Below are 17,748 nucleotides of genomic sequence, written 5' to 3'. Positions count from 1 at the left end.
CCAACAGTGGATATAAAAATTCTACACACCCCTGTTAAAATGCCAGGTTCTTGTGATGTAAAAGAATGAGACAAAGATAAATCATGTCAGAACTTTTTCCACCTTTAATGTGACCTATAACGTGAACAATTCAACAGAAAAACTAACTGAAATGTTTGAAGGGGGAAAAATAAAAAAATACAATAACCTGGTGGCATAAGTGTGAACACCCTTAAACTAATACTTTGTTGAAGCCCCTTTTGATTTTATTACTGCACTCAGTCTTTTTGGGTAGGAGTCTATTAGCATGGCACATCTTGACGTGGCAATATTTACCCACTCTGCAAATGTGCTCCAAATCTGTCAGATTGCAAGCACATCTCCTGTGCACAGCCCTCTTCAGATCACCCCACAGATGTTCAATTGGATCCAGGTCTGGGCTCTGGCTTGGCCATTCCAAAACATTAGTCTTATTGTGGTGAAGCCATGCTTTTGTGGATTTGGATGTGTGCTTTCGGTCGTTGTCGTGCTGAAAGGTGAACTTCCTCTTCAGCTTTCTAATGGATGCCTGAAGGTTTTGTGCCAAAATTGCCTGGTATGTGGAACTGTTCATAATTCCCTCCACCCTGACTAAGGCCCTGGTTCTAGCTTAAGAAAAACAGCCCCAAAGCATGATGCTGCCACCACCATGCTTCACTGTGGGTATGGTGTCCTTTGGGTGATGTGCAATGTTGTTTTTGCGCCAAACATACTTTTTGGAATTATGGCCAAATAGTTCAACCTTGGTTTCATCAGACCATAACATTTTCCCACGTGCTTTTGGGGGACTTCATGTTTGTTTTTGCAAACTTCAGCCGAGCTTGGATGTTTTTCATTGTAAGAAAAGGCTTCCATCTTGCCACCCTACCCCATAGCCCCTTCATATGAAGAATACAGGATTGTCACTTGTAGCACACAGCTAGTACTTGCCAGAAATGTATGCAGTTCCTTTAATGTTGTTGTAGGCCTTTTGGAATCCTCCCTGACCAGTTTTCTCCTCGTCTTTAATAATGTCTCTGTTGTGCCATATTTTCTCCACTAGATGATGACTGTCTTCACGGTGTTCCATGGTATATCTAATGCTTTGGAAATTCTTTTGTGCCCTTTTCCTGACTGATATCTTTCAACAATGAGATCCCTCTGATGCTTTGGAATCTCTCTGCGGACTATGGCTTTTGCTCTGAGATGCAACTAAGAAAATGTCAGGAGAATCCTACTAGAACAGCTGAACTTTATTTGTGAATAATCAGAGTCACTTTAAATGATGGCAGGTGTGTTAGGACTTTAACATGAGTTTGAATGTGATTGGTTAATTCTGATCACAGCCACATCCTCAGTTATAAGAGGGTGTGCACACTTATGCAACCAGGTTATTGTAAGGTTTTTATTTTTCATGTTTCCCCCTAGAAGATTTCAGTTTGCTTTTCAATTGAATTGTTCACATTATAGGTCACATTAAAAGTGGAAAAAGGTCTTAAGAAGGGTGTGTAGACTTTTTATATCCACAGTAGATACAGTAAACTTCAAAAGTATTTGGAGAGTGACAGCGTTTACATTTGTTTAATTAAAGGAAAGTTTCATATATATATCGGATTTTTAACCATTTAGAAAACACAGCATGTTTGGTACCTAATCTCTCAATTTTTTATTACCAAATGTTATTGGACAGTTGTATTTACAGCCATTGTATTTACACCGTTATTGCTTGCACAAGAGAGCTGTCAATGTCTTATCTTGAGTTTAGACTTGCATTAACATAACTAGTGACTGGCAACATGGGGATCAAAGATGTGTTCATGCAAGTGTAGCTAGCCATTATGAGGCAGATTAATCAGAATAAATTGACCAGGGATATAGCCAAAACAATAGATGTGCCAAAATCAACTGTTTGGTACATTAAGAAAGAAGGCATTGGCAATGGTAGACCAAAGAATGCTCACCATAATGAAGAAACTGTCAGAATGAAGATAATGAAGAAACTACCATCGGCAGAACACTTCACCACACTAACTAAATAGGGTGGACTGCAAAGGGTTGTCTGACTGTCCTAATACCTTTGGAGTATATGCTAAAAAATATATATTTTATTCCTAAAATGCTACTTCTTAACTTTCCAAGGGTATTTACTGTCAAGCAAGTTTGAAAGAAGGGCTGGCCTAGGATGAACTGCTGCAACATAGGTTCACATCCAGCCTACTGCTCTTTCAGAAAAAATAAATAACTCTGCTGTCTCTATCCAATAGAGTATAAACGCCTGAAAAATATCTTTAAAAGAAGGGTCATCATGCCTTTTCCCTCAGAGCTAAATACTGTTCACATCGTGAGTCACACCATACAAGAATCATAGTAAATCCAGTTTGTGGAGAAACTAAACATTTCACTTGGTTCTGCAAGTTAATTCTGCTCTAAGAACTCAGAGAAGCAACCACCCAGTGAAATCTCATCTGAAAACAATTGAGGTAAAGTGCTAAAGTTGCTATGGCCTTTTACGGATCAAAGGCTGCCTGTCCGCCTAGTTTGTTTTGGTAAGGCTTTGGTTTGCTTTGTTGGCTAATACCCTAAATGTATCTGGAGTCAACGGCAGTGCAACAACTATATTAAAACCAACATCTTATGACTAGGTCAACATTTTTATCTTTTGCAGTGGGAGGAGTGTCCAGAATTTGAAGCTTCTTTTTTATATGCATATTTCCACTTCACTTGTGTAATTCATCACTCAAATCATGTAATGATGTTATAATTCATCAAACAATTAATGTAAGGGTAACCGGAAACAATGGCTTTCCTATTATACTATTCTAAATTGACCAACATTTACTGTATATGTTTTGGCAAATATGAAATGAGATACTTACTTTCTAAATAGATTAGCTTCATCAAGATTAACAGTGCTTGTCAATTTGAATGAATCTTCCTGGCAAAGTGTTCAGGAATAACAAAGGAGCAAAAACTATAGTTAATGGTATATAAAGCAGAGTTGACTAAACCACAGCTGTGACAGTTATAAATCGTTGTGGACTACTTCAAGAGTATGTTTCTAGTTCAAAGTATTTTTGGTCTAGTATGAGCATCGTAGTCCTAGCATGCCCAGTCTAAGGCAACAGGCCTACGTTTTCCGTAAACACTGAATATTAGTGTGGGGTGTAAAGCATTGCCCGCAGATGGTCTCACTGTACACATAAGTGCCTGGCAATTTATTAAGACAAAAAGAGGACTTCTCTATACCAGCTAGAACTCCTCTTCACTCTGGGCTCATGTCGTTTCTCTACACTGCTTCATTTTCACCTCTCTGCTTCTCTCTCTCGTTTCCACTTTTCCTCTGTCTCTCTCTCCCATCCCACAATGCATCTCATCTCTGTGAACAGATAATAGCATCAAACCGTGTCAGTGCTTGCGCACACATCAAACAATGAACCTCTCCAGTGCCTCTGGTCTCCACAGACGCTCGCCGCGGGGGGTAGCAGAATTCAACCCCCCCCCCCCCCCCCCCCCCCCACCACCACCACCAAACCACCCAACGCCACCCCAACCCTCCACCGTTCCTCCGCAGGATGGCTGGGAGGGAGGGATTCAGAAGAAGGAGGCTCACAGATCCTGGGCAATCAGACAGAGGGTGAATGTTAATGAAAAAGCAAACAGCCCACCGCAGCAATTTGCGCTGGGAGCCATGTTAAAGAGATCGCTGCTGTACTGTTGCTCGTCTCCGCTCCCCCGCAAACACTGAGCACTTGAAGCAAAACTTGTAGTGTCTGCTATTCCCAGACTAAAGGTCAAAGGCATTTAGATGCAAATACAAGAACTTCCGGTTTTCGGCAGTCTTAAGTGTTTCTGTAAATGCACACATTTTATCATTGATGGTGGATTTCTTGAATGTAGAATAGGAAACAATTCATAAACTCAAAGATTAGTAATAAATATAGAAATTGAATTATAAATTGAAATAAATCCTGTGGCATGTGAGACTATATGTATTGTATACGAAACCACCAAAAACAAGTTGGAATCGACAAGTTATCTGTGATTGAGTTATCCCCTGCAAGTCCTTAAAGGTTATGAGTGGAGATTAGCAATGGCCTAACGGGTTAAACTGTAGAAACCCTGGCCTGAAAACCCTACTTTGAGGGCACAAGGTCAAACTCAACTGAATACATTTGAATTATTGTCCTGAGGGGAACTTTGGATCCCGCTTAAACCAAATGCAATTTCCATAAAATATGGTCAGAGGCTCTCTGTGTGCAGTTATATAAAAAATCTTCTGAAGGGTTTTAACGCAGCTCAACGACCTAATTTATATTGCCATTAATTTCTAAAACTGACTTGTACGTGGGATAATGAAATGAACCAATTGCTTTTACAGGAACTGACTGAAATTGCTGACAGACACCAAAGGAGAAATGTCAAAGGAGAAATGCTTGACAATCATACTTTCAAATACTAAAAGTGTACGAGCATAAACTTTCTCAAAACGGCAGCAGTCCATAAAAACACCTGTATCACTTTCAGAACATGAACTTGAAAAAGAATGACATTACAGTACATCCCAATTGACTTGTTACCATAATTGCTTAAGAATTTGATGTGACCAAGAAAGACACTGGGTTTTCTTATACACAGAAAAAGGAAATATCCTGAAAAAGTTCCAGAATAGGGGGCCCCCATGTGGTTATTTAGACTAATGCATCCAGGTGTGAGCCTAGACAGTACTACATGTCAGCCAGAGTCAGCCAGAGTCAGCCAGCATCACCTGAGCTAGGGCGAGGCATCTCAGTCAGGGATTACCTCGACTCAGTGGAACCTAGCAACACCCTCAGGCAGACTCGGAGTCTGCAAGCTAACTGCAGCTGTTAGTCGAATGTGACCTCAAACGCACTAATTCAGCTAACATTCTGGTCAGATGAGCAGTGTGCGAAGAAGCAACATGTCTTGGAGTGACATACAGTGGGGAGAACAAGTATTCGGTACACTGCCGATTTTGCAGGTTTTCCCACTATCCCAAAATGTTGATCATACATACTCTCAACTGTGAGTGACGGAATCTGAAACAAAAATCCAGAAAATCACATTGTATGATTTTTAAATAATTAATTTGCATTTTATTGCATGACATAAGTATTTCATACATTAGAAGAACTTAATATTCAGTACAGAAACCTTTGTTTGCAATTACAGAGATCATACTTAGTTCTTGACCAGGTTTCCACACACTGCAGAAGGGATTTTGGCCCACTCCTCCATACAGACCTTCTCCAGATCCTTCAGTTTTCGGGGCTGTTGCACGGCAATACGGACTCCAAAGATTTTCTATTGGGTTCAGGTCTGAAGACTGGCTAGGCCACTCCAGGACCTTGAGATGCTCCTTGCGGAGCCACTCCTTAGTTGCCCTGGCTGTGTGTTTCGGGTCATTGTCATGCTGGAAGACCCAGCCACGACCCATCTTCAATGCTCTTACTGAGGGAAGGAGGTTAATGGCCAAGATCTCGCAATACATGGCCCCATCCATCCTCCCCTCAATACGGTGCAGTCGTCCTGTCCCCTTTGAAGAAAAGCATCCCCAAAGAATGATGTTTCCACCTCCATGCTTCACGGTTGGGATGGTGTTCTTGGGGTTGTACTCATCCTTCTTCCTCCAAACACAGCAAGTGGAGTTTAGACCAAAAAGCTCTATTTTTGTCTCATCAGACCACATGACCTTCTCCCATTCCTCCTCTGGATCATCCAGATGGTCATTGGCAAACTTCAGACAGGCCTGGACATGCGCTGGCTTGAGCAGGGGGACCTTGCGTGCGCTGCAGGATTTTAATCCATGACGGCGTAGTGTGTTACTAATGGTTTTCTTTGAAACTGCTGTCCCAGCTCTCTTCAGGTCATTGACCAGGTCATGCAGTGTAGTTCTGGGCTGATCCCTCACCTTCCTCATGATCATTGATGCCCCACGAGGTGAGATCTTGCATGGAGCTCCAGACCGAGGGAGATTGACCGTCATCTTGAACTTCTTCCATTTTCTAATAATTGTGCCAACAGTTGTTGCCTTCTCACCAAGCTGCTTGCCTATTGTCCTGTAACCCATCCCAGCCTTGTGCAGGTCTACAATTTAATCCCTGATGTCCTTACACAGCTCTCTGGTCTTGGCCATTGTGGAGAGGTTGGTGTCTGTTTGATTGAGTGCGTGGACAGGTGTCTTTTATGCAGGTAACGAGTTCAAACAGGTGCAGTTAATACAGGTAATGAGTGAAGAACAGGAGGGTTTCTCAAAGAAAAACTAACAGGTCTGTGAGAGACAGAATTCTTACTGGTTCATATGTGATCAAATACTTATGTCATGCCATAAAATGCAAATTCATTATTTAAAAATCATACAATGTGATTTTCTGGATTTTAGATTCCGTCTCTCACAGTTGAAGTGTACCTATGATAAAAATTACAGACCTGTACATGCTTTGTAAGTAGGAAAACCTGCAATATTGGCAGTGTATCAAATACTAGTTCTCCCCACTGTATCTTCGGGGAAGCACACTTTTGGGGAGAATGTCTGGAAATGGGCAAAAATCTAATAATTTAATATGAATAGACATTAGAGAAAAGAGATGTATGCTGACACGTGTCATGTGCAGCTATTACTAGTCATATTAAAGAAGTATACCTAACTTCCATTAACCTAACAAGACACAGAGTCGAAACATGAATCACAAGATCTTGAGTTCCGGTATTTTACCTATGTGATTACAGAGATCTCATCCAACAACGTTCATCAACAAAGTGCAATGAAAAAATCCCAGATAATCATTTGCACACACGTATGTATCTGCAGGAAAGAGAAACAATGATTTGGCAAGCATGAGGGGCAGTAATACAACTAATACAATAACCGCACACAATGTTGACCATATTAATCACACTTAGCCTTGGGCAGCCTCAGGAAAAATGATCTCATTTCAACAGGCTAGTTTAGGTTTGGTCTCTAATCATATCACAGACCAGACAACACAAAGGCAGTGTTCTAAAGGGCAACTTAGTTCCTACATAGTGCACTACTTTTGACCCTAGAAAACTGGCCTTTGATCCAAAGAAGTGCACTACATAGGAAATGGCAAGGGGCATTAGAGAAACAGGCCAAATCTCCTCTGTTCATTTTGGACCCTTCCCGACGATAAAACGACAACTTAGCAGACCTGTTCCTGAATGTGGATGCATTGGACCAATTGCAATTCTTCAAAGAGTATGGTGTTGACCTGTTATTGTGATTTCTATTCAATAATATTAAATCATTAATTAAACATTATGCTAACAATGTCAATAGTATGAACACATACCTGAGATAATTAACCCTGACTGCCTGGGTTTAAATCAGAACTTTATGAGAATCATATAGAACAATAGACATTTATGCTGTAATCTACCAAGCAAACAATAAAATGAGGTATGTAACAAGCGAGAATGAATTCCTGTCTTTTGGTTCTCAGACCTGGGGGACTTGGAGAATTGATATCCACCCTACAATGGGCATGAATACGTTAAATCAAAATATTAATGTGAGGTCTTGAAATTAAGAATACTTGAATAAATAAATAGACATGCATTATTCATACAGGGCATATTTCTCCATAGGTTTTAACATAACCTCACAGACCTCATTTCTAAAGGCGATGAAACAGAATTTGTACATAGAATCAATACTATTGGGAGCTGGTTACCCATCTACTGCATTTTAACCAACACAGTAAAGGGGCAAATTCAAATCTGAATATAAATGGGACAATAACCAGGCAGGAGAGAGTGCAAACACTCCCTATGGAATCCCACCTGGGTCAAATGCAACCTTGTGAAATAACACATATTACATGCAACCTCTGACCTCTAATCTTGAAGAAATGTGACAAGATAGTACACCCTATGGCTTTCACCCAGGCTAACACGGGTTGCTAATCCAGTAGGTTACTCAACCCTCTTCCCCTAATAAGGGGAATGTACCTGTTTTCTTATGGTAACTGCAGATGGGTCTTTAAATCGCCAGAGGGAATGTTACCTTCTTTGATGAAATTCAATGTCTCCGTTAACCAAAAGCTTATCGCTTGCTTGACCACCAATCAATAGGCTACGTGCAGATTTAGTTTTCTTCTGTTTGAGTATGGGTAAGTAGCAGCAGAATTGCATTTCAATTAAAGGCTCATTAACACGGTCTTCATCTAGATAGTGAGGAGCTGTGTTTTAATATAACGCAATCAAAACTTTAATTCAAACTAGTTAGGATTATCTAAGAACTGCAACTCAAGAAATAGAACTAGCGCTACACGATCCGAGCGAAAGGTAGAACATGTGATCTTCAGCGAATGACTAAATGGTGAATTGCTTCACCACTTACTGTCAATCAGGGAGAAGGTAAGTGGGGATCTCATAGGCCATATTAATGACAACCAGGTGGATTGCACAGGTACTGCAGATTGCACGTACCCACCCATGCATAATAAGAATCTTAACGTCTGATGTCCACCAGATACATCAAAATGTAGGTCATTTTTGTTGGATGTCTTGTACGTATTTTTTCGTATATATATATTTTTTTATTCAGACACTAATAATCAAACGATTTAAAAGAATAGAGTTAACTATTTCAGAGAACGAAAAAATAAACGAAATAATATAGGCTTAAATGCTCAAGCACACATTAGTTCTGTCTGCTCAGACTACCATAATTCCCGTTTATAGCCGCACCGTGTATAAACCGCAACTAGAGAGAACCGTGAAAACACCTTTCATCGTACCTATTTTGACGCTTATTTCAGCATGACGGAGAGAGATTGGAGGTCTAATTATCATTAGTAATTTGTTTACACTTCACAGAAAATAAAGAAATGAATTGAAGTACATGCTAATTTCTAGTAGGTAATAAAGGGGTGTTCAAAACAGCAAAACAAAAGTTACATTTGGCATAAAACAGGCAAAGTTGTTGTAGTTTAAAAGTTCTAAGGCCCTACCACGCAGGCTGATATCAGTCTTCAATAACATGTTTCAATTCATTCACTACCGTAAATAACACCTAGGATCCAGGACATAATTTGTACAGGCTGCTGGTCACTTATCTAAAGCAGCTGAGAAAATTGTTTCCATAACCAATTACACACCGTCGAAAATCATGGAGGAAAGAACAAATTCTCTCACGAACACTCATTTTCACTGATGGGTTTACTATGAATCAGCGGCCTATTTTACTCTTATAGATAAATAGGCCTGAATGAGTGCATGTTGTGCATACAGTAGAATGTAATAAAATATGCTTAAAATGATCATACAGAGCAAAACTTTCCATTTCAATAAGTGCTCCCTAATGTCCAAGTTGCCTATGGGACACCTGGTCACACAGTTCACAGGTCCGAAAGCATTCGAATTATGCTGTTCAGATTGTATTCATTTTGAATGGTTAGATTTATATGCATTTATATACATTAAAAAGTTATACTTTAAACGAAATGTTTAATAACATTTTTTTCATAAGAAATCAACGCATTTTAAATACATTGTGGTTAAGGTAATGTATGATTTCATTTAATAATTTAATTATAATTGTTATAACACCAATCATAGTCAAACTATCGCAAACTGTTTGACTTCAAAAAATACAAAACATATTTTTGGTGAGCTGAGCTCAACGAGGCAGCTCCCTGAAAAAAGCTGAAAGCCCGTCACTAGTAGGGAGAAGATCATTTTTGCAGTCTCTAGAGTGGTCGCGACCCCATGTGGGGTCACCTGATATGAAAATGGGGTCGGGGGAGAATGTTTTACAATTTACTCTCATAGCCACAAATAAAAAAAAAAACTATTTTATAATTTTTCTTCACATGGTTGGGGTTGCAAGAATTGTTAGATATCGCAATAGGGTCGTCAGCCAAGAACGTTTGAGAACCCCTGCTCTAGAGAATCTGCTCTATACGACCCAAATGCATATTGCTACCGGGACATCAATTCCAAAAATGCTGCCTGGAGCAGGATTGCTGCTACAGTTGTATCTACGCAGTTGAATGAGACACTATACTTGTGGAAAATAGGTGCTGGTGATTCAGCTAAGTAAGAGCAGAATGGTTTGATACAATGTTACAGTAGCTGACTGATGTTGTTAGCTATCTACTAAATTTGTTTTTAAATTGGTAGGCTACTGGAGCCACTTTAATTATTTTATTTAGCAGATTATCAAATTTAGCTTGACCAGTGTAGATTTCACATTGTAAATAACATTTGATAAACGTGCCATTTTTTTATTAGTTGGCTATGGTCATGCTATGTGCCACTCGGGAGGGGCAAACTCAGAGGCTGAAAAAAGAAGCCTACCCGGAAGTGCCAAAAACTGCAATTCATCAAATGGCCACTTTAGGTGGTCAGCAAAAGGGAGCAATTTCCACACATTCACCCAACTTTACAGCTGAAATAAATGTTTACAGCCTGGTTCAATCAATGTTTTTTGTGTATATTGTTTAATTCCACCTTTATGACAACTGTGTCGGGGGGCTTTTTTTTATAACTCAGTTATTAAATTAGATTAAAATTAGGGGGCGTGGCCTATTGAGAGACATGTGTGGTGCTGGCGCTGTCACTCTTGGCACTCTCCAAATTGAGCTCAAATGTATTGACTGTAAGAAAAGAAAAACGTAACAAATATTTCATAGTTTGAAAAAAATAAATTCAAATCATATAAATTGTTTTTTTTAAATTCAAGCGTGGAAAAAGTGTATGCTAAAATCATGAAATGGATCGCATCCGATCTTAAAATGTCTTCGTTCAAACATGTTTTCTCCACGTTCGCTTTTTCTTACGATTACAATTTCTTCCCACCTTCATTTGAGTCAATTACCATTTGTTCTAAGCCTAATGGTTTGGAAACATCACAGCAAATGAGTTAAGTATAAACTTTTACGCCATTGGAATTTTTTTTGCCATCCCCAATAATGGCCCATTGTTTACATTAAGAACAACTGTATATTAAATAAACATTGACAGATTAATTAGTTAAAGAATACCACACGCATTAGACTGTGCACTGATAGTATGAAAGAACTATGAAAAGCTATGAAATATTTCTGTTACGTTTTTCTTTTCTTACAGTCAATACATTTGAGCTCAATTTGGCTCCATAGTTTGTCCTTTCTGGTATCGCCTCAGCTAACTCCAGTCACTGACAAGTAAAGTTATAATCAAGTGACATCCAAATAAGCAATACCATACAGTCTATGGTGATAACTACAGTAATGTGAAAATCGAATATCTAATCTTAAAGTCTAAACCTTTTTTACAGTCTATTGTCTCGACTAAATCTAGAGTTACAAAATGACCACATATTTATTTCAATATGTTAAGCATTTTTGTTGTAGTTTCAGGTTAACTTGCCTCAAGTGTAAGCCGGTAACGTTACGGTGACTGGCTACCAACCGCCGTATAGCAACCGCTAGCAACACAGAGTAGCATACTGGTAGGATTTCGCCTAGCTTCTTAGCCTTTGCTAACTTGGTAATGTCGCGCTAGGTGGGTGTTTTTTCAGCAACCAGGCATCTCAACTGCACCCACGCCCCACTTCTTTGTCCATTTGTGGTTATCCGGGAGTTAGGCCGAGTGAGTTGGTAAGATGGCAACGGCCATCTCCGGCAAAAAGGAGCTTCAAAACTGGTCTTCAGATCCCTATAGGTGACGTCACGGTTACTATGTCCATATTTGTTTTTACAGTCTATGGGTGTAACGTACTCCTTTCATTGGGAACTTGAACTTCCGTTTTACCACCGCAACTGTAAAACCAACGCACACGTTGAAAATATTGAACGCATGCGTTTCACCAAATGCACTGCATGGCATTGAAAACTTACCCTTTCGGATTGCTTCATTGAGATGGAATGACTTCCGGCGCAACGCAACGAGTATGACGTATCTGGTATCAGGCGTAAAAGCGTCTGTTCCCACGTACAGACTTTCTAGGGACACCGTCCGCTTCGTTGACTTAAATTGTCAGAGAACCAACAACAAAGGATAAGTTGAAGAGCCCAATTTAGCTTGAATCTAGACAAGGGCTGTCCGGTTGCCTTTGAACATGGCTGGATACCTGATTACCGTTATTTACAGCACTCACAAGTGTGAAGCACATCACAATTATTTTCCCCTGAAGGATTCACACTCACCCACCATAGCTCAATAATGTGTTCACGATGATTTCCACTCTTCCAATTACACCAAATGGATATTGCTGCTTGCGTGGAGTAACTGGCAATCAAAGCCACACAAACTGCCTGCTTGAAGTAGAGGCCACGGAGCGGTGTCGCGAGTCGTTGTGGATGTGTTCCAGGGATTATTAATGCCTCCAAACACATGGGGAAAGCGAGATGAACAAAGCTTTCACATAGCACATAATCAAGGCAACCTTTTAGTGTGGATTTGTGTGCGTGCCCACATGAACTTGTCTGTGTGTGCATGTGTGCGTAGCTTGTGTACACATCTGTGTGTGAGATTACTGTTCCAATCCTCCCTGGGTTTTTCAGTCCTGCTAATAAATGTCACAGGTACATAATGTACTACAAGCTGATGGAAACAGATCGTCCCTGTTAAGTTACTTCACGGCTTGACTGTATTATATTATATTGATGAACACATTATGAGGGCCTGATTTGACTAGAGAAACGCCTATATTAGATGAGCCTGTGAAAGATGAATTAAATTGTGACTTGAATAGAGCAGCCCGGGCCAGATTACTTCCACCGGGAGCTGGGGAACTGTCTGGTGGCAAATTGAGTTGTGCTTGTTAAGTCGAGTGCTCATCATGCAGAATACCATTTGCCATCGTACCAAATGCTGATTCAAAGCAGGGACTGTAGATTAAACACTTAATATTTGTGTTAATATTTAACACTGGGTTGTTCTATATTAACAAATATTAAATGTTAGTCCACTGAGCAAACATTGATCTAAAGAATAAAAAAAAATCTGTAACTAGAAAAAGTCATCAGTGCAGGCTTTTAATAATAATATTCAGGAGTCCAAGTTTTGTTTACAGTACGAGGACTAGCGATTGCAGGTCTACCTAGGTAAAGTACAAACCTCTAGCAAGGTACTGTTCCATGTCAGGGCTCATAGATTAACTGTGTTAAGGTTGGGCTATCTTTTTCCATTTGCCCAGAAATCTTTGACTTGAAGTGTTTGAATCCCTTGCACAATTATTGTATTTTACATTTGTGTTTGTGTGAACATGTATATGTGAGCAAATGTGCTTGTGTTGTTCACCTCAGTACTGTTGTTTAGTAATCTAATTAGAGACATATCCCACAACACAAATTTGTTGTCTGCGTCTTTTCTGGAGAGATGCAGCATGGGAGAAGCACAAAGTTCTAACTGCCGACATATCGCTGTTAGCGTCTCACTACATATCAATACATACAGCCAATACCACTGGCTGCAGGGAGAGTGCAACATTTTTTCATCTTTTGTAGATCCTGTTTGAAACACGCAATTGCCTCAAAGAAAAATCTTAGCGGAGACCAAACAGAAAGAAATGGAAGGGTGCATGTATGTTTGTGTGTGTGTGTGTGTCTGTGTCTGATATGTAACTGTTTGTTACCATATTTCTCCCTTGCTTGATCTGTTTGAAATTGTTGGTGGGAACAGATCCCCGTGGCCAGATAAATGCGGGCTGCAGAGTTCCCTCCGGAGGCCAGCCTTTGTGAAGCCTCCCTTGTTTGTGATAGCCCCTGCGATACTATCCACCAAGCCCTGAGAACACAGGCATAATTTTTTGGATGGATGGTGTCATTAAAGCAGAGAAATCTTAAGCAGCTAGCAAGGTCTCCTAGGGTTAGGGTTTTAGTCATATTATTTATTTTATATCAATTCTGAGGCATGGGCTTTAAAGTTGAACAGCCCTAGGGTGTCTTGCTTTCACCCTGGTTCTCTGCTGTGTATATGTGGGTATATGTGCAAGTTGCACATATTTGTGTAATATGGTTTTGAGGATTTAATTGGCCATAATATCATTAAATGTTTAAAAGCAACATAGTTTTTGTGTTGAGGTATTCACAAATTATCATTCAAATATCTTCACCCTATGGCATACTGATATAAAACCTAGTGTGGCGAGAGAGAGTGAGAGAATGAGGCAGCGACAACAGGCAGAGACAAAAATGTCAGGAAGAGTTAATGCCTGGGCATGCTTCAACGTTTTTGTTGCTGAATTCGTTTATAACGTGTGAAAACTAATGTCTTTGACTTCATACTAAAACTGTTCAATCGAGAAATAAAAAAGTAGGGGCAATATTACTAGTGTGCAGTAGAGGGAGATGATGTGAGATGCGATCTGCTAACTAACCCAAACCCAAGAAGAAGAGCTGGTAGTAGCCAAACAAACAAGGGCAAAATATATTAACGCCATCAGTTATGTATCTTAGGGTTTCAGAAATAGCAAATTAAAAAGCAGGATTTCATGCGGCATTACTTAGTGGTTAATATAAGTAAAAAATAAGTAAAATCTAACTAGCTGATGGAGATGATAAATGTTCTCCCCCCAAAAATGCCTCTAGTAAGATCCTTGCCATGGTCTCTTTAGCTGGGAAAGCTGCAGAAAAAAACGATAGTTGATGGATCGGTTTCAGTTACATTACTAGCAAGGCTTTATCATGTCATAATTTCTATACTCTAAATATGACCGTTTTCCGTGACGGTAATGTTTGGACAAGTGTGAGGCCGGCTGCTTTAACAACTTTAGCTAGGGGCAACACGGGTAGTATTCTAGCGTGTTAATTAGTTGTAATTCGATAGTTTGTATCTATGATAGGGTGACCAGACGTCCCCGTATTTGGTGGCATGTCCCCGGCTGGAGTTATCCCCGGAAATGTCCCCATTTTTAATTGTACGCAAAGAGACCACAAAGTGAAATAATATTTTACGTGGCAAAGAGTACTGGGCAGCAGAGCTTACCGGTTGATGTCTCAATCGCACTGTGCTTGATTTTGGCCAACAGAGGGGGATGGATGCTCGCTATAGTAGCTTCATTCACTCTTCTGCTATTACTTGCTCACGCTAGTTTTAGAGAAAACTGCTGTGGGAATTCGTCCAGAAGGTGCAAGTGTCAAGTGAATCCACAACATCACCACAAACGTCTTTTCGAGGCAGGTTTCAATCGTTTTAAATAATTTATTATTATTAAATAGATAGATAATCTGGTCTATCTGGTTTAAAATAGCTAACGTTTGCTAGAATAATCTATGTAGAGGTTAGCTAGCTACTCTACGTTAAAAACATTTAACATATAACACATTCAGTGGACGGGCCATTTTGCAAATATGATCATATTAAATGAATGGACAATTAATTATGAGATAATTTATTTGTAGATTGCAATTTTTATTATTTCACATAAGTATTGTGAAAATATATTTAGAAATCTTCATGGATAACATTAGCGTAATATTTTCTGTTAGAGAGTGGAGAGGAAGAAGAGGAAGACTAGATAGGAAGAAGATTGAAGGAGTTTGAGGAGGAAAGATAAAGATGTGATTACAGAGCCTGCTAATTTATTATTACAAACAATGTTTTTGAGATAAAATACAAAAATGAGGCAAGCAATGTGAACAAAAGTATTTTATCTAATAGTGTACTATTTATTATTTAAGATTGGAGAGGAAAGAGAAGAGAGTGAGAAGGAAAAATTAAGGGAGTAAAAAGAGTGAAGCAAGGAGAGTGTCGAAGATGAGGTGGAAAGGTAAAGAGAAGGAAAGGAGGAAAGAAGATGAGTGAACAAAAGAGGATAAAGATTGTAGTAGGAGAAAAAGACATCAGATACTTCAATGATATATTGACCGCCAAACTGGAATGTACCCGGTTTTCATTTCAAACATCTGGTCACCTTAATCAATTAAGTTATTTCAAGTTCAACTGTTTTAATGGAGTATCTTAAAATGACGAAAATGACAGCAGTTGCTGGTCATTGTTTTCATGATAGTTCCATAATTTGTTTTTTATTTGAATTTGATGCATCAAATATTGTTGTTAACGTGGTAATTTTTAGACGCATCATCCATGTTGAATCAATTTTAAAAATGTTTACTCAGAAGAAATTACGTCACTACCAAAGTTGACCAATCACTGATAATACTTCGGTTACTAGACTTCAAATGTCTCCAAGAAAATGTTTGTATAAAAACACTCAAGCAGACAAAACATCACTATAGAAGCACTTACAGATGGGTCACGGTTGCGATGAAGGTCTCACCCCTCATTCACACTTAACTCCGGATTTACACCGGGTGCTACTCCGTCCTCCACACAATGTCATACCCCACCGTGAGCATTTCAAAAGCCAAGCGCTGCAAAGCAGCTGTACGAGATCAGGAGATCAACAAACAACAATGAACTACTTTGCCTGTCCGACGTTGACTTTTGTTTGTGTATTTTTTCCTTGATTTTGGGGGTTCTACCATGAAGTTCTTCTATAGTTCCAGAATTGCAAAAAATATTGGCAAGTAACAAAATGTTAAAATCTAGGCCTACCTGAAAAGCATCTGTACCATATGTAATCATTTCTTGATATAGCAAATAATCTCTCACAGGTCCTATCCTATGTAATTCAAGGTTACTGAACATTTTAATGGGTTTTCAAATGCATAAATTCTGAATGTCTCTATACAAGTAGGCTACTTTTCAAAATCACATAGGCCTGTTATAAGGAAGATAATTAGTTTATAATACTCTCTTTCTGTACTCACTTACAGTAAGCCTTGTATAACAATTGTTCTGTTTTGTGTTTTTGTCATGTTTTAGTTTTGTTAATAAATGTCCTCTGTTCTGCCTGAGCCTGTGTCCTGCAACATCCTTCAATGTGACAGAAAGACCGACCACATCAAGGACACAGCGAGTGAACGAAGGACACAGGAGACAGGGTACGTGACCAGTGGATAGCTCCCCCTAAATATTTTCTGGGGGGGGCTATGGCAGTAGGTGCAGCGACCAGGTTCGTCAGTCGCAGGGGGTGCCCACATCGCTGGTGACAATGAGTTGTCCGGCTCCGGCGCGGGACCTCCTTAGAGGCGGATACGGGAGCATGGAGAGCGCTCCTCGGCCCCAGCAGCTGCCGAAGTAGGTGAACAACCGGGTTCGTTGGTCGCGGGGGTGCCCACATCTCTGGCTCTGGCACAGGACGGACCCTGCCAAAGTGTGCCTCCACTGCCCTGCCCCACTGTCCTGTTGTCGGTTCCAGTGCAAGGCCTCAGCTGGCCCCTTCTTTTTCGTGTTTTGGGGGTCGGTTGTCTTGGTTGCTCACAGAGCCTTTTCCTTACGACTCTGTGGGCTTCGGTGGAGCACTGGGATTGGTGGCTGGTGTCTTTGGACTCGCTTGCTCACCCACCCTCCCCTCTTCTCCTTTGTCTTGTGGCTGGAGTCGCTCCTTGATGGGGGGGTACTGTAACATACTGACACGGTAGGGTTGTTACTAATATATTGTCTTGATAGACCTTGAGTGTGATGTTATAGATTTCCTCCTATTCTTGTACTAGTAAAATCAGCTGTTTGTACGACGTGTTGGTTAGGTTATGGACTATTCCATATTGTTTTACCTCCTACAAGGTTTCTTATTGGTTTTCCGCTGTGCTCTGATTCACTTTCTTTGACGGAGAAAGAAAAAATATAAAAAAGGTTTTTGCTCTATTTTGTCCCATCTGCCGTTCCGCTGCTAGGAGCGGGCGGGAAGCCTTGTTTAAATGGCTAGCAATGGAGCAC

This window comes from Esox lucius, chromosome 16, assembly GCF_011004845.1.
Source record: "Esox lucius isolate fEsoLuc1 chromosome 16, fEsoLuc1.pri, whole genome shotgun sequence".
NCBI classification, from domain to species: domain Eukaryota; kingdom Metazoa; phylum Chordata; class Actinopteri; order Esociformes; family Esocidae; genus Esox; species Esox lucius.
This window is presented reverse-complemented; position numbering follows the sequence as displayed.